The sequence below is a fragment of the Oncorhynchus masou genome, chromosome 6, assembly GCF_036934945.1.
Source record: "Oncorhynchus masou masou isolate Uvic2021 chromosome 6, UVic_Omas_1.1, whole genome shotgun sequence".
In the NCBI taxonomy this organism is placed as follows: domain Eukaryota; kingdom Metazoa; phylum Chordata; class Actinopteri; order Salmoniformes; family Salmonidae; genus Oncorhynchus; species Oncorhynchus masou.
In genome coordinates this window covers 57,192,328-57,208,373 of record NC_088217.1, presented here as the reverse complement: position 1 = coordinate 57,208,373, position 16,046 = coordinate 57,192,328, and the positions used below count along the sequence as shown (strand labels likewise).

The window sequence follows — 16,046 nt, the reverse complement described above, 5'->3', positions numbered from 1 at the left end:
TGTCCAGAATATGCCCAATGTGTTTATACGGGTTTAAAGGGGAATGGAAACACTATGAATTAAAACGCCAGCTAACAGTAACTGTAAATCGCCATATTGGCATTGTTGCGTCACTGGCAGGAGAGAACATATTGGAACTCCCAAAAATGTCTGATTTTACCGAGTCTGAGAAGGAGTTTATGACAGAGAATTAAATCATTTAAGTTAGGGAGCCAATAAACCTACTGAAGCCATTCATGTTTGAGCCGATCGTTGCCCCAGATCTCGTAGCAGTAACAGCACATAAAGTATATGCTGCCTGAAGCACCTCAGCTAGAGGGTCGGCGTAGGCAAACACAAACTGGTGTGAGTGGGGATGCTGCCAGGTAATGGCTAGAGTAGAAGTGTGTGTGTTGTAGAGAGATGGTGGTGATACAGCACATCCAGTCAGAGGTTCCTGTCAATCTGTCTGGATGGCGATGTATTTACTGGACGTGTCGGTGCTCAAAATATATAATCGGTATCCTATAACAATGTTTATCATCAGCGCTGTTTGGCGTGTTGGTAACACATTTACATTTAGATCAGACGACCGGGGTTCCAATCGCAGACAACATCATGATTCGTGAAATCTCATTCTAACCAATAATGGGGCGTGCTCATTATAAATACATTGTGATTAAGTTTCGGTAGCAGGCTAACTTTTTTTAATGATTTTGTTTGCAGAGCATACAGGCTGGCAGTTTATCGCCATTTCACCCTATGGGCAAAAGAGAGAATTGTACGAGATGTATGGCGTCTCATCCCTGTGTGTGTCGTTTCTTCCATAAGGCGTGCATAGCCAGAAGCAAAGGCATTGAATAAAAGTTTGAATTAAACCAGGAAATTTAGTAAATCTAGCCTAGCCTAAGACATAATAAACCATATGACATTAGTTTTCCATATCTCCCCACTGACAATTCACCACATACTTTATGATAGAATTATTGTTACATTATCCACTTTTTGGAAGTTAGAGTTTTGGAAAGGCAAAAGTCTCTGGAGACAAAGGGACATTCCTTTATCCAATACTGGAGGGTAGAGAGAGAGTCCTCTCCTGCTTAATTTATGACCGGGTGTGGAGGTGTCAAAACCATCCAGCATCTAGTGGATGCTCACAGGACAGTCATGACAACTACATGACCAAAAGTATGTGGAGACCGGGTGTTCGACCATCTCATTACAAATTCATGGGAATTAATATGGAGTTGGTCTCCCCTTTGCTGCTATAACAGACTCCACTCTTCTGGGAATGCTTTCCACTAGATGTTGGACCATTGTTGTACCCCAAACTGTTGCCACGAAGTTGGAAGCACAGAATTGTCTAAAATGTCATTACACACTGTACCGTTAAGATATCCCTACACTGGAACTAAAGGGGCCAAGCCAAACCATGAAAAACAACCCCAGATCATTATTCCACCTCCACCAAACTTTACAGTTAGCACTATGCATTCGGGCAGGTAGCATTCTCCTGGCATCTGCCAAACTCAGATTTGCCTGTCAGACTACCAACCGAGGACAAATTATTTTTACGCGCTACACACTTCAGCACTTGACGGTCCTGTTCTGTGAGGTTGTGTGGCATACCATTTCGCAGCTGAGCCGTTGTTATTCCTAGATGTTTCCACTTCACAATAACAACACTTACAGTTGAACGGGGCAGATTTAGCTGGGCAGAAATTTGATGAACTGACTTGTTGGAAAGGTGGCATCCTACGACAGTGCCACATTGAAAGTCACTGAGCTCTTCAATAAGGCCATTCTACCGCCAATGTCTGTCTATGGAGATTGCATGGCTGTGTGCTCGATTTTATACACCTGTCAGCAACGGGTATGGCTGAAATAGCCGAATCCACTAGTTTGAAGGAGTGTCCATATACCTTTGTATATTTACTGTATATTGATGTTTTGCCAAAATTATATAGTTACTCCTCTAAATAAAATCTATCAAAATACTTCACCAGAGAGAATGACTTAGCCACAGACGATCATTAGCTTCTTTCTGGATTGTTTCAAATCAAGTCGGTAGGCCTATGCCTATTTGGGAAGCTCGCAATTTCGGTAGCCCGTGACAATATACCAAGTTGATTATTGAGTTGCGGCTGTCAGTAATAAGCATCTATGAGTAAAGATAATGTGTCTTGAGTATAATTTTAAATATGAGACAAGGAGAAGGGTGTGTGGCTAAGATATGGCTCATCTCTCTTCAGAATGTATGCAATCAGCTGTTCCCTGACAATTGTTGTGCATTCATTGTTTTATTGTGTGAATATTTGCCCTTTGATTGTTTATTTTTATAAATTCCACAAGCACATATGGCCTAGTAAATGTACCGTTGATCCCAGTCACATTAATTTCTGTTAATGCATGTATTAATTACATTCGTTTACTGTTCTCATTCTCAGAGTGGAAACGTTGTTTGCATAGTTCACAACCTGCTACACTTGTGAGAAAAAGGTTTTGATTCATTTCATAACCATTTGAGTTGTCTTCTTTGGAGTGCTCCATGTGAGCAATGAGCATGTGTACGTTTCTCTATCCTGATAATGTTGTGGGAGATTGCGTGACTGAGCACACATAGCAGTACCTGGCCTGCTGCACCCAAATGTAGGAAAGGGATGTCTGATTTCTGATTGTATTAACTCACCACGTCTACCACTAATAACATGAGCCTCTCAGTAATTTTTCCTTCACCTCGTAGCCGACAGTCTGTTTTTCTAACATCCATTGCGAATGATAATAGTTCCTCACAAGCTAGGTTTTCATCCTTTTGGCAACATGATTTTCATTGGAGTCTGTAAGTCACAAAAGAAAATGTGTGTTAAATTATAGCGAATGTGCCACTCTGGTCTTGGCACATGTGTTCTAGCCAACAGCTGGCAGATACAGTGTGGGTATAGCCTACATGATGAGATTATTATGGACAAAATAGTGAGTTTGTCTTTAATTGTCAAGCCAAGCATCGTTCATCATGTCACCAGATTAAGATCCTCGATATTTATTGTAGTGAAGCTTCAAGCTTATCACCATATACAGTGCCTTGCGAAAGTATTCGGCCCCCTTGAACTTTGCGACCTTTTGCCACATTTCAGGCTTCAAACATAAAGATATAAAACTGTATTTTTTTGTGAAGAATCAACAACAAGTGGGACACAATCATGAAGTGGAACGACATTTATTGGATATTTCAAACTTTTTTAACAAATCAAAAACGGAAAAATTGGGCGTGCAAAATTATTCAGCCCCCTTAAGTTAATACTTTGTAGCGCCACCTTTTGCTGCGATTACAGCTGTAAGTCGCTTGGGGTATGTCTCTATCAGTTTTGCACATCGAGAGACTGAAAGTTTTTCCCATTCCTCCTTGCAAAACAGCTCGAGCTCAGTGAGGTTGGATGGAGAGCATTTGTGAACAGCAGTTTTCAGTTCTTTCCACAGATTCTCGATTGGATTCAGGTCTGGACTTTGACTTGGCCATTCTAACACCTGGATATGTTTATTTTTGAACCATTCCATTGTAGATTTTGCTTTATCTTTTGGATCATTGTCTTGTTGGAAGACAAATCTCCGTCCCAGTCTCAGGTCTTTTGCAGACTCCATCAGGTTTTCTTCCAGAATGGTCCTGTATTTGGCTCCATCCATCTTCCCATCAATTTTAACCATCTTCCCTGTCCCTGCTGAAGAAAAGCAGGCCCAAACCATGATGCTGCCACCACCATGTTTGACAGTGGGGATGGTGTGTTCAGGGTTATGGGCTGTGTTGCTTTTACGCCAAACATAACGTTTTGCATTGTTGCCAAAAAATTCAATTTTGGTTTCATCTGACCAGAGCACCTTCTTCCACATGTTTGGTGTGTCTCCCAGGTAGCTTGTGGCAAACTTTAAATGACACATTTTAAGGATATCTTTAAGAAATGGCCACTCTTCCATAAAGGCCAGATTTGTGCAATATACGACTGATTGTTGTCCTATGGACAGAGTCTCCCACCTCAGCTGTAGATCTCTGCAGTTCATCCAGAGTGATCATGGGCCTCTTGGCTGCATCTCTGATCAGTCTTCTCCTTGTATGAGCTGAAAGTGTAGAGGGACGGCCAGGTCTTGGTAGATTTGCAGTGGTCTGATACTCCTTCCATTTCGCTTGCACAGTGCTCCTTGGGATGTTTAAAGCTTGGGAAATCTTTTTGTATCCAAATCCGGCTTTAAACTTCTTCACAACAGTATCTCGGACCTGCCTGGTGTTTTCCTTGTTCTTCATGATGCTCTCTGCGCTTTTAACGGACCTCTGAGACTATCACAGTGCAGGTGCATTTATACGGAGACTTGATTACACACAGGTGGATTGTATTTATCATCATTAGTCATTTAGGTCAACATTGGATCATTCAGAGATCCTCACTGAACTTCTGGAGAGAGTTTGCTGCACTGAAAGTAAAGGGGCTGAATAATTTTGCACGCCCAATTGTTCAGTTTTTGATTTATTAAAAAAGTTTGAAATATCCAATAAATGTCGTTCCACTTCATGATTGTGTCCCACTTGTTGTTGATTCTTCACAAAAAAATACAGTTGTATATATTTATGTTTGAAGCCTGAAATGTGGCAAAAGGTCGCAAAGTTCAAGGGGGCTGAATACTTTCGCAAGGCACTGTACTTTCACCACCCTGTGAAGTTCACCATAATGTATTTAATCTGCAATAGAGGGTTTCCCAACCTTGTGAAGATACTGGAGGAAACAGGTAGAAAAGTATCTATATCCAAAGTAAAATGAGTCCTATATCGACATAACCTGAAAGACCGCTCAGCAAGGAAGAAGCCACTGCTCCAAAACCACCATAAAAAGCCAGACTACGGTTTACACATTACACATGGGGACAAAGATCGTACTTTTTGGAGAAATGTCCTCTGGTCTGTTAAAACAAAAATAGAACTCTTTGGCCATAATGACCATTGTTATGTATCGAGGGAAAAGGGGGAGACTTGCAAGCTGAGGAACACCATTCAACCGTGAAGCACGGGGGTGGAAGCATCATGTTGCGTGTGTGCTTTGCTGCAGGAGGGACTGGTGCACTTCACAAAATGCTGTCTTCAACCAAGATCTCAGCGATCACTGCCTCATTGCCTGCATCCGTAATGGGTCAGCGGTCAAACGACCCCCACTCATCACTGTAAAACACTCCCTGAAACACTTCAGCGAGCAGGCCTTTCTAATCGACCTGGCCAGGGTGTCCTGGAAGGATATTGATCACATCCCGTCAGTAGAGGATGCCTGGATATTTAAAAAAATGCCTTCCTAACCATCTTAAATAAACATGCCCCATTCAAGAAATTTAGAACCAGGAACAGATATAGCCCTTGGTTTTCCCCAGACCTGACTGCCCTTAACCAACACAAAAACATCCTATGGCGTTCTGCATTAGCATCGAACAGCCCCCGTGATATGCAGCTGTTCAGGGAAGCTAGAAACCATTATACACAGGCAGTTAGAAAAGCCAAGGCTAGCTTTTTCAAGCAGAAATTTGCTTCCTGCAACACTAACTCAAAAAAGTTCTGGGACACTGTAAAGTCCATGGAGAATAAGAACACCTCCTCCCAGCTGCCCACTGCACTGAAGATAGGAAACACTGTCACCACTGATAAATCCACCATAATTGAGAATTTCAATAAGCATTTTTCTACGGCTGGCCATGCTTTCCACCTGGCTACTCCTACCCCGGTCAACAGCACTGCACCCCCCACAGCAACTCGCCCAAGCCTTCCCCATTTCTCCTTCTCCCAAATCCGTTCAGCTGATGTTCTAAAAGAGCTGCAAAATCTGGACCCCTACAAATCAGCCGGGCTAGACAATCTGGACCCTTTCTTTCTAAAATTATCTGCCGAAATTGTTGCCACCCCTATTACTAGCCTGTTCAACCTCTCTTTCGTGTCGTCTGAGATCCCCAAAGATTGGAAAGCAGCTGCGGTCATCCCCCTCTTCAAAGGGGGGGACACTCTTGACCCAAACTGCTACAGACCTATATCTATCCTACCATGCCTTTCTAAGGTCTTCGAAAGCCAAGTCAACAAACAGATTACCGACCATTTCGAATGTCACCATACCTTCTCAACTATGCAATCTGGTTTCAGAGCTGGTCATGGGTGCACCTCAGCCACACTCAAGGTCCTAAACGATATCTTAACCGCCATCGATAACAAACATTATTGTGCAGCCGTGTTCATTGATCTGGCCAAGGCTTTCGACTCTGTTAATCACCACATCCTCATCGGCAGACTCGACAGCCTTGGTTTCTCAAATGATTGCCTCGCCTGGTTCACCAACTACTTCTCTGATAGAGTTCAGTGTGTCAAATCGGAGGGTCTGCTGTCCGGACCTCTGGCAGGCTCTATGGGTGTGCCACAGGGTTCAATTCTTGGATTGACTCTCTTTTCTGTATACATCAATGAGGTCGCTCTTGCTGCTGGTGAGTCTCTGATCCACCTCTACGCAGACGACACCATTCTGTATATTTCTGGCCCTTCTTTGGACACTGTGTTAACAACCCTCCAGGCAAGCTTCAATGCCATACAACTCTCCTTCCGTGGCCTCCAATTGCTCTTAAATACAAGCAAAACTAAATGCATGCTCTTCAACCGATCGCTACCCGCTCCTACCCGCCTGTCTAACATCACTACTCTGGACGGCTCTGATTTAGAATACGTGGACAACTACAAAGACTTAGGTGTCTGGTTAGACTGTAAACTCTCCTTCCAGACCCATATCAAATATCTCCAATCCAAAGTTAAATCTAGAATTGGCTTCCTATTTCGCAACAAAGCATCCTTCACTCATGCTGCCAAACATACCCTTGTAAAACTGACCATCCTACCAATCCTCGACTTTGGCGATGTCATTTACAAAATAGCCTCCAATACCCTACTCAACAAATTGGATGCAGTCTATCACAGTGCAATCCGATTTGTCACCAAAGCCCCATATACTACCCACCATTGCGACCTGTATGCTCTCGTTGGCTGGCCCTCGCTTCATACTCGTCGCCAAACCCACTGGCTCCATGTCATCTACAAGACCCTGCTAGGTAAAGTCCCCCCTTATCTCAGCTCGCTGGTCAACATAGCATCTCCCACCTGTAGCACACGCTCCAGCAGGTATATCTCTCTAGTCACCCCCAAAACCAATTCTTTCTTTGGCCGCCTCTCCTTCCAGTTCTCTGCTGCCAATGACTGGAACGAACTACAAAAAGCAATGAAACTGGAAACACTTATCTCCCTCACTAGCTTTAAGCACCAACTGTCAGAGCAGCTCACAGATTACTGCACCTGTACATAGCCCACCTATATTTTAGCCCAAACAACTACCTCTTTCCCTACTGTATTTAATTAATTTATTTTGCTCCTTTGCACCCCATTATTTTTATTTCTACTTTGCACATTCTTCCATTGCAAATCTACCATTCCAGTGTTTTACTTGCTATATTGTATTTACTTTGCCACCATGGCCTTTTTTTGCCTTTACCTCCCTTATCTCACCTCATTTGCTCACATCGTATATAGACTTGTTTATACTGTATTATTGACTGTATGTTTGTTATGCTCCATGTGTAACTCTGTGTCGTTGTATGTGTCGAACTGCTTTGCTTTATCTTGGCCAGGTCGCAATTGTAAATGAGAACTTGTTCTCAACTTGCCTACCTGGTTAAATAAAGGTGAAATAAAAAAATAAATAAAAAGTATAAATAAGTTGTGACATTCAAATACTATATGACTCTTTCAACATGCCTCTGAAAAGGTTGAAATATGCAATTAATTGTATTATACCTGAAAATGCTGCATCGTTTGCATTTGCAAATATGCAAATAGCAAGTTAGATCCTTAGCAAAAACAACTTTGAAACCTCTTTCTCCATCTGGGGGTAAGTGTTCACATGGTAAGTGTTCACACAATACCATATTTAAAGGGATAGTTCACTCGGAATACAAACTAACATGATTTTCCACTTACCTTGACAGTAGTTGATTAAAGGCCATTTTGGAATATTTTGTTTCCTGTCAAGACTTATTAGCCATATTTTTTACTGTTGGCATTCTCAGTAAGACTTAAAATCAACAACAATGCACTATTGTAATAATCAACGTTACTTCACATGTAAAATAACTTGTCAAGTGTTACTGTGTTACCTTATGTCTCACTCATTATGAAAATATATTTGTTAGCCATTGTGAAGCTGCAAAAGGGGTCTACTCTAAAGTTGACATTCCATGTCCCTTATGTATTTAATTCCAGGCTATAGCCAATATGAAGATTCACAGAAGAGCCCTTCAAACCAATTGATTACGATCATAATGTATATTTAGACTAATTCAACTAACTGTTGTAGTTTTTGTATCTTCATCAAATATTTGTCAGCCATCAAATACATATTTGTGTGTGTTCAAATGACTTCCTTATTTATATTCAATTACCTTAAAACATGATTTGGTTTTCTGAGAGGTATTCAAAATACTTTCCAATATCTTTTGTTTTTCTGAGACCTGTATTTGAATTTCATAGAAAGTAGTTGCCTTTTAGTTAAAACTGACTACATAGAGTATTTGAAAAGTTGGCATTTTCAAATAAAGTACAAAATACCACTATTTTCTGCCCAGGTCTGTGTGAATGTGTGAGTGTGTGAGTGTGTTTTTATTTATTCCTTATTTTACCAGGCTATCTGCGCTAATGTTGATATTTTGTAGAAAGCCATTGTTGATACTAGCCAGTTTGCAACAGCTACAAGATCTACAAGATGACAAAGAAACAATGTAATTCACTCTCCATAATCCCATACTGCCAGTGCCAGCTCACTCTCCATTACCCCATACTGCCAGTGCCAGCCCATAGCCATACAGTATGTTTAGCTACAGTAGCTAGCTAGCTAAGGACACTGCAATAACTCAGCAGCTAACACAGGCAGCTGTTGGAAACTAGCTAATCCATTGTGATTTTATTATCATATTAATACCAGCTACAGTGGTTAGCTAGTGTGGAAGAATTATTTAGTGTTGTGTGCATTGCATCTCTGCACTTAGCTAGCTACCATCCGTGGATAAACTGAGAAAATGCCCTATTCTTTATTTTTTTTGTTAGCTCCCCCACGCGGGGGTTTGCGCTCTCTGATTGGCTCAAAGTCAACTTGTTGGCCACTGATGACTGTTGCGATTCTATAGATATGGCCAAAAGTTTTGAGAATGACACAAATATTATTTTTTACAAAGGCTGCTGCCTCAGTTTGTATGATGGCAAAAGGCATATACTCCAGAATGTTACGAAGAGTGCTCAAATGAATTGCAATTAATTGCCAAATCCCTCTTTGCCATGCAAATGAACTGAATCCCCCAAAAAACATTTCCACTGCATTTCAGCCCTGCCACAAAAAGACCAGCTGACATCATGTCAGTGATTCTCTCGTTAACACAGGTGTGAGTGTTGACGAGGACAAGGCTGGAGATGTCATGCTGATTGAGTTTGAATAACAGACTGGAAGCTTCAAAAGGTGTTGGTGCTTGGAATCATTGTTCTTCCTCTGTCAACCATGGTTACCTGCAAGGAAACACGTGCCGTCAGGATATTGCTGCCAGTAAGATTGCACCTAAATCAACCATTTATCGGATCGTCAAGAACTTCAAGGAGAGCGGTTCAATTGTTGTAAAAGCTTCAGGGCGCCAAAGAAAGTCCAGCAAGCACCAGGACCGTCTCCTAATCAAATCAAATCAAATTTTATTTGTCACATACACATGGTTAGCAGATGTTAATGCGAGTGTAGCGAAATGCTTGTGCTTCCAGTTCCGACAATGCAGTAATAACCAACAAGTAATCTAACTAACAATTCCAAAACTAATTTCTTATACACAGTGTAAGGGGATAAAGAATATGTACATAAAGATATGAGTGAGTGATGGTGCAGAGCAGCATAGGCAAGATACAGTAGATAGTATCGAGTACAGTATATACATATGAGATGAGTATATAAACAAAGTGGCATAGTTAAAGTGGCTAGTGATACATGTATTACATAAGGATGCAGTAGATGATAAGAGTACAGTATATACGTATACATATGAGATGAATAATGTAGGATATGTAAACATTATATTAGGTAGCATTGTTTAAAGTGGCCAGTGATATATTTTACATCCTTTCCCATCAATTCCCATTATTGAAGTGGCTGGAGTTGAGTCAGTGTGTTGGCAGCAGCCACTCAATGTTAGTGGTGGCTGTTTAACAGTCTGATGGCCTTGAAATAGAAGCTGTTTTTCAGTCTCTCGGTCCCAGCTTTGATGCACCTGTACTGACCTCGCCTTCTTGATGGTAGCGGGGTGAACAGGCAGTGGCTCGGGTGGTTGTTGTCCTTGATGATCTTTATGGCCTTCCTGTAACATTGGGTGGTGTAGGTGTCCTGGAGGGCAGGTAGTTTGCCCCCGGTGATACGTTGTGTAGACCTCACTACCCTCTGGAGAGCCTTACGGTTGTGGGCGGAGCAGTTGCCGTACCAGGCGGTGATACAGCCCGCCAGGATGCTCTCGATTGTGCATCTGTAGAAGTTTGTGAGTGCTTTTGGTGACAAGCCGAATTTCTTCAGCCTCCTGAGGTTGAAAAGGCGCTGCTGCGCCTTCTTCACAATGCTGTCTGTGTGAGTGGACCAATTCAGTTTGTCTGTGATGTGTATGCCGAGGAACTTAAAACTTACTACCCTCTCCACTACTGTTCCATCGATGTGGATAGGGGGGTTGATTCACCTGTGGGATCGGGGCACCACCAGTACAAAGCTTGCTCAGGAATGGCAGCAGGCAGGTGTGAGTGCATCTGCACACACAGTGAGGCGAAGACTTTTGGTGGATGGCCTGTGGTCAAGAAGAGCAGCAAAAGAAGGCACTTCTCTCCAGGAAAAACATCAGGGACTAACTGATATTCTGCAAAAGGTACAGGGATTGGACTGCTGAGGACTGGGGTAAAGTCATTTTCTCTGATGAATCCCCTTTCCGATTGTTTGGGGCATCCGGAAAAAAGCTTGTCTGGAAAAGACAAGGTGAGCGCTACCATCAGTCCTGTGTCATGCCAACAGTAAAGCATCCTGAGACCATTCATATGTGGGGTTGCTTCTCGGCCAAGGGAGTGGGCTCCCTCACAATTTTGCCTAAGAACACAGCCATGAATAAAGAATGGTACCAACACATCTTCCGAGAGCAACATCTCCCAACCATCCAGGAACAGTTTGGTGACGAACAATGCCTTTTCCAGCATGATGGAGCGCCTTGCCATAAGGCAAAAGTGATAACCAAGTGACACGGGGAACAAAACATTGATATTTTGGGTCCATGGCCAGGAATCTCCCCAGACCTTAATCCCATTGCGAACTTGTGGTCAATCCTCAAGAGGCGGGTGGACAAAAAAAACCACAAACTCCAAGCATTGATTATGCATGAATGGGCTGCCATCAGTCAGGATGTGGCCCAGAAGTTCATTGACAGCAAGTAAGGGCGGATTGCAGAGGTCTTGAAAAAGAAGGGGCAACACTGCAAATATTGACTCTTTGCATCAACCTCATGTAATTGTCAATAAAGGCCTTTGACACTTATGAAAGGCTTGTAATTATACTTCAGTAGCCCATAGTAACATCTGACAAAAATATCTAAAGACACTGAGGCAGCAGACTTTGTGAAAAGTTATATTTGTGTCATTCTCAAAACTTTTGGCCACGACTGTACAAGTAGAATCGGTAGGTTCGCCGCTACCGGGTTGGAACGCAACAGGTACCACTTTTGTTCTTTCAAGAGTAGGAACGGCCTACCACTGTTATAAGTACCTATCAGAAGTGAGATTCTCGTGTTTGAGTTTATTTGAGTTTATTTTATTTTTACAGGGACAGTGCACATTAATCAATGTTTCAGTAAAAGTGCCGGTTTTAGCCAGCCGGCTAATTTTCAACCTCAGTCACTGAGCAGGTTATTAAAAACAATTGCAATACAGACAATCAATGAGCAGTGAGCACACACAGAGCAACATAGGACAAGTAAGACATAGCATACAGACAGAGCAACATAGCGCAAAAAGCAACCAAACAAAATCCATAAAAGCAACAATATTCTGCCCTTGAGTTGCGTTCCCATGCAAAACTAGACAGATAGCTAATAACTAAGTCTTCAATAAAACTCCCAAGGCGTGACTTTTCTTGAATGAATATATTGAAAACGTTTATGTTGTGAAACTGTAAAATACAGAAAAGAATATACTTTAGTATTCAATTCACACCGACATACTGTAGCTGTACATTAAACATTTGAAGTTGCATAAATACAAAGCACGCGCTAAGGTACCATGCATCTGGCATGATGCCAAACCATATAGCTAATTGTTAACCATATGGTAATTGGCTCCTTTCATTACTCTAATAATGTACAACCATCTATGTAGAATAACAAAGCATATTACACTAGAAACAGTAACAAAACTACAGTATTGTATATTTTACAATTTGTTTGCATGACGCATAAGCAAAGTAATACAGCTAACGACATACATTAAAGGCATTGCAATTTGTGAGTAAATGCAACCAACATTGATATGTAAGCAACTCTATCAATAACAAGATTATCATCATTAGCTAAATGCTTGAATCGAACTTACAAACAAATATTTTTCCAAGGCTGAAGCGTGACAAGAAATAACTACATTGAAAGACCTGCATCGCTACGATGCTGTTTGTAGCTGCTTCTATGCGTGCAGAACAAATTCTGTACTTCCTGTTTGCGTAGTCTTTCTAAGTACCAGAAAGCGCCACTAGGGAGCAAATAACACCATTGAACACAATGAAAATCCAATTTAACCATTGTAATAAAATAATCTGTTACCTTCTAACAGGATGGCAGCACACTCCCCGCCTGGTATAATGAAATTGTGCCACTATGAAATAAAACATATCAAGAAACAAATAATGTCCTTTCTATTTTTATCTTTTGTCTCTAGGATGCTTCAGAAAGAAGAACAACAATCTCTGAGATTGGTCTCAGAAACACCTTAGCAGCTCCTTGCTTGACAATTTTTAGTTCTACTTTCCTAACCTTTTTGTCAGTACTGGGAAAGGTTTTTACCACAAGCCCGACTGGCCAGTCATTTCTGTGTGCCTGACTGTCTTTCAATAAGACAACATCTCCCACTTTTACATTTGGCTTTTCTGCTGTCCATTTTCTGCGTCTCTGCAGCGTTGTCAGGTACTCCTGTTTCCACCTTTTCCAAAAGGTGCCAAAAGACACTGGACTTGCTTCCACTGTTTTCCATGAAGGTCGTTCATGCTGAAGTATCCAGAAGGGGCTGAGGTAGCGCTGGTCTTTTTTGTAAGTAACATTGAGAGGGTGTGAGAATGGTAGGCATGTCAGGGTCGGTTGACACTGACACTAAGGGTCTCGCATTGATTATTGCCATAACCTCTTGAAACTCTGGGGGCAGTATTTCATTTTTGGATGAAAAACGTTCCCGTTTTAAACAAGATATTTTGTCACAAAAAGATGCTCGACTATGCATATAATCGATAGTTTTGGAAAGAAAACACTCTGAAGTTTCCAGAACTGCAAAGATATTGTCTGTGAGTGCCCCAGAACAGGAGCTACAGGCAAAACCAAGATGAAACTGCAACCAGGAAATGAGAAGGATTTTTGAGGCTCTGTTTTTCATTGTCTCCTTATATGGCTGTGAATGCGACAGGAATGAGCCTGCCCTATCTATCGTTTCCCCAAGGTGTCTGCAGCATTGTGACGTATTTGTAGGCATATCATTGGAAGATTGACCATAAGAGACTACATTTGCCAGTTGTCCGCCCAGTGTCCTCCGTCGAAATTGTTGCGTCATTTTCAGCTGCTGGTATTTTTCCATGGGATTCTGAGACGAAAGCAGGCTTCCACGAACGGCATATCAATGAAGAGATATGTTAAAAAACACCTTGAGGATTGATTCTAAACAACGTTTGCCATGTTTCGGTCGATATTATGGAGTTAATTTGGAAAAAGTTTGACGTTTTGGTGACTGAATTTTCGGTTCGTTTCGGTAGCCAAATGTGATGTACAAAACGGAGCGATTTCTCCTACACAAAGATTCTTTCAGGAAAAACTGAACATTTGCTATGTAATTGAGAGTCTCCTCATTGAAAACATCCGAAGTTCTTCAAAGGTAAATGATTTTATTTATTTGGTTATCTGGTTTTTGTGAAAATGTTGCGTGCTAAATGCTACGCAAAATGCTAAGCTAGCTAGCAATACTCTTACACAAATGCTTGATTTGCTATGGTTCAAAAGCATATTTTGAAAATCTGAGATGACAGTGTTGTTAAGAAAAGGCTAAGCTTGAGAGCAGGCATATTAGTTTAATTTCATTTGCGATTTTCAGAAATCGTTAACGTTGCGTTATGGTAATGAGCCTGAGGCTGTATTCACGATCCCGGATACGGGATGGGTAGTATCAAGAAGATAACTTCAGACATAAGAGTGCTCAAGACCTCATGTGTAAGACGAGTGGAGCCCGTCTGAAACAGCATAGCATCAAGAATACGTCTGGCAACCCCAATGGCTCTCTCCCAAGAACCACCCATATGAGACGAGTGTGGAGGATTAAATATCCAAGTACATCCCTCATCTGAGAGGTATTTAGTCAGTTCTGAGTCATTTGTGTCGATACCCAGTTCCCTGCAGGCACCTATAAAGTTTGTACCTCGATCAGACCGTAGCACTTTTGCTGGACCACGGATAGCAAAAAAACGCCTCAGCGCGTTGATGAAGCTGGATGTGGACATGGATTCGATAAACTCGATATGGACTGCTCTAGTAGACATACAGTGCCTTGCGAAAGTATTCGGCCCCCTTGAACTTTGCGACCTTTTGCCACATTTCAGGCTTCAAACATAAAGATATGAAACTGTATTTTTTTGTGAAGAATCAACAACAAGTGGGACACAATCATGAAGTGGAACGGCATTTATTGGATATTTCAAACTTTAACAAATCAAAAACTGAAAAATTGGGCGTGCAAAATTATTCAGCCCCTTTACTTTCAGTGCAGCAAACTCTCTCCAGAAGTTCAGTGAGGATCTCTGAATGATCCAATGTTGACCTAAATGACTAATGATGATAAATACAATCCACCTGTGTGTAATCAAGTCTCCGTATAAATGCATCTGCACTGTGATAGTCTCAGAGGTCCGTTAAAAGCGCAGAGAGCATCATGAAGAACAAGGAACACACCAGGCAGGTCCGAGATACTGTTGTGAAGAAGTTTAAAGCCGGATTTGGATACAAAAAGATTTCCCAAGCTGACGCATAAGCAAAGTAATACAGCTAACGACATACATTAAAGGCATTGCAATTTGTGAGTAAATGCAACCAACTGATTATCATCATTAGCTAAATGCTTGAATCGAACTTACAAACAAATATTTTTCCAAGGCTGAAGCGTGACAAGAAATAACTACATTGAAAGACCTGCATCGTAGCGTTGTTTGTAGCTGCTTCTATGCGTGCAGAACAAATTCTGTACTTCCTGTTTGTGTAGTCTTTCTAAGTACCAGAAAGCGCCACTAGGGAGCAAATAACACCATTGAACACAATGAAAATCCAATTTAACCATTGTAATAAAATAATCTGTTACCTTCTAACAGGATGGCAGCACAAACAAAGTGTCACAAGTTACAGACAACAGACAACATGGAAAGTGACAATACAGAGCTAGGGATTATGTTCACAAATCTGATTGGCCTTTAGCCATGTCTTCATGTTTTTTTGTGAAAGTGTGATAGGTGGTGCAGTTATGGGTGTCTGATTGCAGTGTTCCAGACATGGGAAGCTCTCACAGAGAAAGCGGATTTACTAAAGGTGCTTTTCCTTAAGGTCACCTCTCATGGCAGACCTTGTGGAACTGCTGCCATATGTTTGGGTTTTCTGTTTAACAAAAATACTGAGTGGAGGGGGAACCAGGCCATTTACGATCTTGAATATAAGACACGCGTGGGTGTATTGCA

General features: G+C 41.6%; 1 protein-coding gene across 1 annotated transcript in view; it reads right to left on the bottom strand.

The window, feature by feature from the left end:
* Positions 1 to 16,046, bottom strand: part of LOC135542333 (kinesin heavy chain-like) — a 143,177-nt gene that overhangs the window by 52,314 nt on the left and 74,817 nt on the right. The gene's annotated exons all lie outside the window — the stretch shown is intronic.